Genomic DNA, 7,803 nt, shown 5'->3' with positions numbered 1-7,803 from the left:
GCACGACCCATATCAATATTACCAATACGCACATGAATCGTAAAGCTGCCAGGATCCTTAAGCTTTTGAGAAAGCTTATTTTGGACCCTAGAAGTGCACTCCTCAGTAAGTGCAACTGTGTCAAACTCAGTCAATCTCCTCTTATGAGCCACTATGTCTTTTATATACTTAGCATATTTTGGAATTTCGCGAAGCACATCAACCAGTGGAATATTCAATTGAACCTGGCTCAACATGGAGAGGAATTTGCTGAACATGCGATCATCATTCTTCTTTTGCAATCTCTGGGGGAAAGGTGGTGGTGGCCTTGGGGCCTCTACTAGCTCTGGAATTTCAGCAGTCTTCTTTGGCTCGTTTGTCACTTTAGGGATCAACTCTCCCTCAGGTACATGCTTATCTTTCCTTTTCTTTGGCACTTTCTCAAGCTCTCTCCCGTTTCTAAGTGTAACGGCATTCACTTGTGGATTCTTCTCTGTGTCATTGGGGAGAGCACCTGCAGGTCTAGTGTTTTGATTAGTAGCTAACTGCCCCAACTGCCTCTCAAGATTTCTAAAGTCGGTCCTGAGCTGCTGATTGTCAGTCTTGATCTGTTGATTGTCAATCAACAACTTTTTTAACAATTCGTTGGTGCTCTCTTCCATTTGTTGGGGTGGATTTTGAGGCTGATTGAAACCCCCTTGGGGTCTATGCTGATTCTGATTCTGCTGATTTCCACCCCATGAGAAGTTGGTATGATTCCTCCAATTCGGATTGTAAGAATTCCCATATTGTGCATGCTGATTCGGTGGACCTCTGTTCTGTTGCCCCACATAATAGATGGATTCTGGATTTGTAGGGAACATGTCACTCATATGATTGTCACCACATAATTCGCAACAAATAGCCATTTGGTGTACATGTTGCATCGGTTGTGGTTGTTGCATTGTCATTCTAGTCATCTAATTGGCCAACTTTGTAATATCGGCTCTCATGGCTGAAACCACGTCAAGTTCAAGTAACCCAGCTGATTTTTGCTTAATGTCCTTCCGTGAATCACCCTCACCTTGCCAGTTATTATCATTAGTAGTGAAATTATTCAGCAAGATTTGGATTTCACTATATGGTCTGGCCATGCAGCTACCCCCACAAGCTGAGTCTAGATTCATCTTTGAAGCATCATCTAACCCATCTACAAAAGTGTGACCCAATACCTCGTCTGTCTGACAATGATGAGGATAGTCTCTGAGCATCTTCTTGTACCTTTCCCATGCTTGACGAAGTGTCTCACCAGCTCGTTGTTCGAATCCAAGAATTTGACTCCTCAACACCTTTGTTTTCTTGGTGGGGAAAAACTTGATTAAGAATTTCCTCGCCAGATCATCCCAAGTGCGGATTGAATTTGCTGGCTCTTTATTCAACCACTCCTTAGCTTCCCCAATCAGTGAAAAGGGGAAAAGTGTCAGCCTGACATAGTCCTTGAAAACATTCGGATAGTTGTAGGTATCTGTAATTTCCAAGAAAATCTGAATGTGCCTCTGCGGGTCTTCATGAGATAAATCCACAAATAGCCCTGTGGATTGGATCAGCTGCACCATGTATTGTTTCAGCTCAAAGTGCCCAGTGATGTCAGGCTTCATAATATCCTGAGTCATATTAGCTAGACTGGGCCCTGCGGTTTCAATCACCGCGCGTTCCTCATTACCTGCCATCTCAATTGGTTGTGGTTGAACTACGATGTCCAACTCTTTTTCAATTCTGGTTCTAGCATCCACCTCCCTCCTCAATCTGTGAAGTGTTCGTTCAATTTCGGGATCAAAAGGAAGGAGATTGTTTGCGCTTCTACTTCTTCGCAATTCAATAGAAACTCCTGTATTAGCACAAACAAAGTGAACTGAAAGTTAAAACTCGAATAAATAAATAATAAAAGCTCAATTCAGTCAAGTAGCTAATTTCTAAGTCCCCGACAACGGCGCCAAAAACTTCTTGCGACCAAAAACACTCACGCAAGTGCGTGATCGTCAAGTAATAGAGTAGTGAGTAGAGTGTCGTTCCCACGAAGACTTATGATTAACTGTTGACTGATTCAAACCCAATTTCTTTATCTACCCAAGAGATTGTTCACAAAAGAGAGATGTAATTGTTTTGCTACTTAAACTATAAAGAATTAATCTAACTAAAGCAAGTAACCAAACGAATAGCAATTTCGAGTAACAAACAGTAGGAGAGGATATTCCAGAGTCACGGGCATAGTTAATAATCGTGTTGTGTTCTTGGCTTAAAATGACTAATTAATTTATCTGGGTTATTGATTGACAGGGTTGATATTACTCATAAGAATCTGTCGAGTTCTTACTCGCCTATTCAAGTCAACTCAATGCCTATATGTCTATGGAATTAAGATTAACAAGAACGCATTTGCAATTCCTGTATTTCAACCAAGCAAGGCAATTGGGTATATGTCTATCCCAATTGCGAATCTGTTCCCCGAGGCTCGGGTTCAAGAACTTGCTCTATTTAATTCTATATGCAATCTATAGTTCCCACTTTCGAGTTCAACTAAAGATTCGTAGATAGTATTTCACTGTTAGCTACTCAGCAAAATAATTAAAAACAGAATTAAATAAACAACCCAATATGATAAATCGACTTTGTCGAATTAAACTTCAAACAACTACATTCATGTTTTACCCATGACCCTAGAACAATGGGTCTTAGCCACTCATACTAGTGTTCATCACAAATAAGTTCAATTTCATCACAAAATAGCAAAAACAATAGAAGAAAAGAAGAACTTGATGGTCAAAACTCCTCCTTGCCTCTTGCCTCTCTATTTCTTGCACTAAACTATGAAAACCTTCCCTCTTTAACCTTGGGCGAGCTTGAATTTATATAGGTTAAGTGGGGTTCTCTCTAGATTTCCAATTTTACCCCTAAATAACGTTTTTCCGGACCGGACACGCGCGAGCTCGCGCATAACTTCGTGCATTTCTTCACGCATGATTCTTCCTCGGCCTTTCTTACGCGCGAACTCCTGCGCTGCTTCGCGCGTTTCTTCGCGCACCTGGAGCTTGATTTTGTCCATTTTTTCGCCTTGTCCTTGCGCACTCAACTCCGAGGGGTTGTTCTTGCTCATAAATCATTCCAATATCCTCTTGAGAGCATCATATAGGCTCCTCATCCTACAATGTATACATATCACAATTAGAGCCTATTTTTCATCAATTAACCATAATATGTCATTGGAATATAATCAAGCGGAAGCATAAACAATAGCTAAATCACCTAGATTTCATCTATTATCAACACCCCACACTTAATTCATTGCTAGTCCTCGAGAAATCAACTATACTCTCTAGAGAATCCTTCACTCGACCATTTCTCTTAACGCATTACACCTAGAAAAATGTACATGTATTACGCCTAGCAGTGAACAATCCTAGCCTCAAAGTCGACTCTCAAGTGTCATGCAATATTCACACTTCCTTAAAGTACTCTACACAGAAGTCAAGACTTGCTTTTCCGTCACGAACCATATTCCCTCATAATTACATCAACAAAAATTGAGTTCAATCCACCACATTCAATTCATATACTCACATATATCAAGGAAATCACTCACTCTCACAATAGAGGTCACATGCATGCAATTGGTACCATAAGCTTGCCCTTAATGTAAATCTCTACTAATGTAGGCTAGCTCAATCCAAAATCAATTAGGACTTTTTCATGGTTGTAATGTGGGCTAAGGGACGGGTAGGATGTATTTAGGAATAGTGACTCAACCCCTAAATACTTTAACACATCACATGAGCAATTTTTAGCGCAAATTCTTCAACCCACTTCTCATTCACACACAATATCATCCCATAAATACTCCCTTCTTCTTTAAGCACTCTATCAATTCATTCCTACTAGCTGGAACAAGACACAATGTAATCATCCTTTTTTTTTGATAAAGTTTATTCTTCTTGTCACTCAATTTCTGCTAGTGGTGCATTCGTTTACAACATAAGTGCACCTTTCATCCTTTTATTGGTTCCACTCAAAAGCCACCTCATACTTATTTCCTTCTTACTTCTTTTAGCGCTCCTCTCACAATTAAAGTGCTTTAAGAAGTAAAAGGATAAAAACAATGTCAATTAAGAACAAAAGGGTATAGGCTTGTAATGCGGGTGCCAAACAAAAGTCTAAAGGCTCAAAAGGGTTAACTAGGGACAAATTTATTTTGTGATAAGCAATTAAGCTCAAAAAGGTCAAAGAAAGCCTAACATCATTTTTTCAAATCGAGCATCACCTAAAATTTTGCTTCAACTCACATACCGGGCAAGTTCTAGACACAAGTACAATACATGGACTACACAAATACTCACCACACATGGAATATAACTCATTCGGATCAGCTCATCAAGACGCTCCATTACGAGCATTCAATTCAGTAACAAACATACAAATTAAGGCACTTTCAGTGAGATTCAACAATTAGGACTAAGAGTTACACTCTAAGGTCTATTGTGTTCAGGTGTGTCAACGCTATGGGTTCTCTTTCAATTTTATAGCTTGTAGCCCATTACCCTAATCTACAAATCAAAAAGAAAACAATAATAAAAACTACCTATGCCCGGTTCAAGCTAAACCCTTGGAAAAGAGCCGCGACTTAAAGAAAAATCAAGGGGGAATTGCTACACTACCTAAGAAAAAAATAATTTTTTTTGTTGTTTTCTCTAGACTCACTTCCCTCAAGAAAATCGTCTAAAAGATCCGTCATCAGGAAGAGCCTACAATCTTTTCAGTTTTTTTTTCTCTCGACTTAGTCCCTCAAGAACCCCGTCGAAAGGGATCTGTCGTTGGGCCGAGCCATTTATCTAAATTAACAAAAAAACTACTCCTGCTTAACAAAAACTATCAAGTCAACATGAAACAAACAAAACAACCCGACAATTTGTACAACTACATACAACATACAATGAAGGAATCCCCCACCCCACAATTAAAAAGGAAGACATGTCCCCATGGATTAAAATTTAAAAGAGCGGTGAGGTAAAGAGACTTCCCTGAAGCTTCACTCTTGATCGGAAACGATTTCGGGGATCACGTTGCACGCACGCCCCAAAGCTCGCAGCCAACCCATGAACTTCTTTTCTGACTTGACTTGTCGGTCAGTTATCGCGTCCACACGAGTGCCCAAATTAGTCATGGAGGTGCGTAGATCAGCCACCTCCTGCTCCAATGTGGTGTGCCGGGACACTCTGGAAGTTCCTGAAGAAGACGCAGCTCGTGACAGTGCTGCAGCTGTTGCGCTGGGCGCATAGGCTTGCGCTTCGCCCTCCACATCCATTTGCTCATCCTCTTCCTCCTCCGATGCATCAGAACCACTCTCATCCTCTCCACCTGCCGCTGCTGCTGGGGCTGCCCCCGTGGTGTTCTTGCCAGGTCGGATCTTGTGGCTTTTTCTTATCAGCCCGTCCATACGAGTATTTTCAGGCACCTGCACTTTCCTGCAAAGCTTAGTCACTAAAGATGGGAAAAAGAACCCATACAGGCATTGGGGGCACCGGATAAACATCTCGTCGTGGATCACTTTGGCCATGTCGAAGGGAAGACCCTTGATGAAACACCAAATCAATGCAGCCCGGGGTCTATTTACCTCCGTAGTATTTTTTGAGGGAATAAGGTGACTGTTAATCACATATAGCCCGCTCTTCGCCTTTGGAGTTAAGACGGAAGAGTGGAACTTCTCTCCATGTTCCAGCCACTCTACCATTTTTCCTGGTACGCAAATTTCATCAAAGAAGCGCTCCCACTTGGCATTGGTTGGATTTCGCCCATATTCATAAAAGTCAGTATTCCCAGGCAGAGGGTCGGGCAATTGATATGCTATGCGTATCGCCTCAATGGAGGCATCCACCGCCTTGCGACGCACCGTGACCACATGGTTGACATTCTTTGGTAGATTAGCATAGAATTCGCGTACAACCATTACATTAGCCTCCCCTGACTCATTAATGAAGGCATGCAAACCCCGCTCCATCAACTCATTGTACATGTGGGGGCATTGTTCCTTGACCTTTTTGATGTCAACGCCCCTCTACGTAATTGGCTTCTTGGCAGCCTTCTCTGTAAAACGGGTCTGAGCCTCAGGGGAGACAAATTTATTGCTGTCATAGGGACGTGCAGGGGCTGCCCTTTGGCGGCTTGAGGATGGACCCGTGGCCTGGCGCTTTCTCGATGGTGCCATAATACCTGCAAAACGTGGACACATTAGCTCAACCCAACAAAAATAGTGTGACTTAATGTGGTTACTCAGACTTCACACGCAAAATTGGTCACAACTACATAATCATGCTCATTGAGGCCTTTCCACAAACACCTTGTGGGCATTAGGCTCTCACAACTCTTTTCTAAGTGTCTTGCAACAAAGGCCTCCCACAAATCTCATCCATAACCCAAATCAAGTACTACCCACCCCACACTTGCAACAAACTAACCCCACAACATATTTCACCAAGTTTGAACACCAAATTACCAAACACATCTACACTAGTGGCATAAGATACAACATACAAAAAGAAAAAAAAAATCTGAAAATAGAAAGAGAAAAAGAAAGAAAACTACAACTAGGGCTCATACCTTGTGAAAGAGAATGGGGAGGATGCTAGTGAGTTTGGGGAAGAAAATCGTGAGAGGGGGATGGGAGCAGGGGTGCTGGAATTTGGTGAAGGAGTTGGGCGTTTTTGGGTGAGAATGGGGGAGAGGAACGGGTATTTTTTATTAGAAGGGGGTAATTGGGGTAATTGTGTCTAAAAATTAACCAATTAAACTAAAAAATAAAAAAAGAAAAATAAAAACTAAAACTAAAAAAAAACACAAAACGCCGGAAGAGTTCCGTCAGGTGCGAGAACTAATGCGCAAGCTCGCGTAGTCTTCGCGCGTTCTTTTTTTGTTTTCAGGTAGAATGGTTCGCTCAGGCGCACGAGTTTTGGCTCGAAGTTTTGGAGTTTGTGCGTTTCTTCGCGCGGTGCTGTTTTGTTCCAGGCAGAATGGTTCGCCCAGGCGTGCGAACTTGTGCGTGAAATGGGCGCGAAGTCGCGCTCCTAGGCGTTTATTTTTGCATTTTTTCACCTGTTTTGCTTCTGGTTGATGGTCCTTTCACCCGCCTTTCGTCTCCTGCATTTGTTAGTAAGTTAAAGCTCAAAATAAAACACTACTACTATCGTTAGGTTGCCTCCCAACCAGCGCCTTATTTAACGTCGTGGCACGATGGTTACAACATTTCAATGGGTTGCCTCCCATCCAACGCCTGATTTAACGTCGCGACACGACTCAACATGTTCTCAAGCTTCCTTCAAGTCCACTAAGGTCTTGTGACGTGCAAAGTCACCACCCCATTAATGTTTTATACGTTGACCGTTCACCAAGAAAGTGCCAGTTGAACTCATATCTCTCAACTCCACGGCTCCATGAGGCTTCACGCTTGTCGCACCTCCTTTTTCCGCACCCGCGAGGGCGCAAGGGAGTTTTTTTCCAATTAAAGGACAATCGAAACGGGATTGGTTTATTTATTTCAGAGTCGCCACTTGGAAGATTTAGGGTGTCCCAAGTCACCAATTTTAATCCCGAATCGAGGAAAAGAATGACTCTATATTACAGTCTGCGTACCAGAAATCCGGATAAGGAATTCTGTTAACCCGGGAGAAGGTGTTAGGCATTCCCGAGTTCCGTGGTTCTAGCACGGTCGCTCAACTGTTATATTTGGCTTATTTATCTGATTTTAAATACAATATGAACTTATGTGCAAATTTTATCTTTCAACCGCTTTTATCATTT

Source organism: Nicotiana tabacum, chromosome 20 (assembly GCF_000715075.1).
Source record: "Nicotiana tabacum cultivar K326 chromosome 20, ASM71507v2, whole genome shotgun sequence".
Taxonomy (NCBI): Eukaryota; Viridiplantae; Streptophyta; class Magnoliopsida; order Solanales; family Solanaceae; genus Nicotiana; species Nicotiana tabacum.
The sequence above is the reverse complement of the archived record's forward strand: the minus strand, read 5'-3'. Positions refer to the sequence as shown.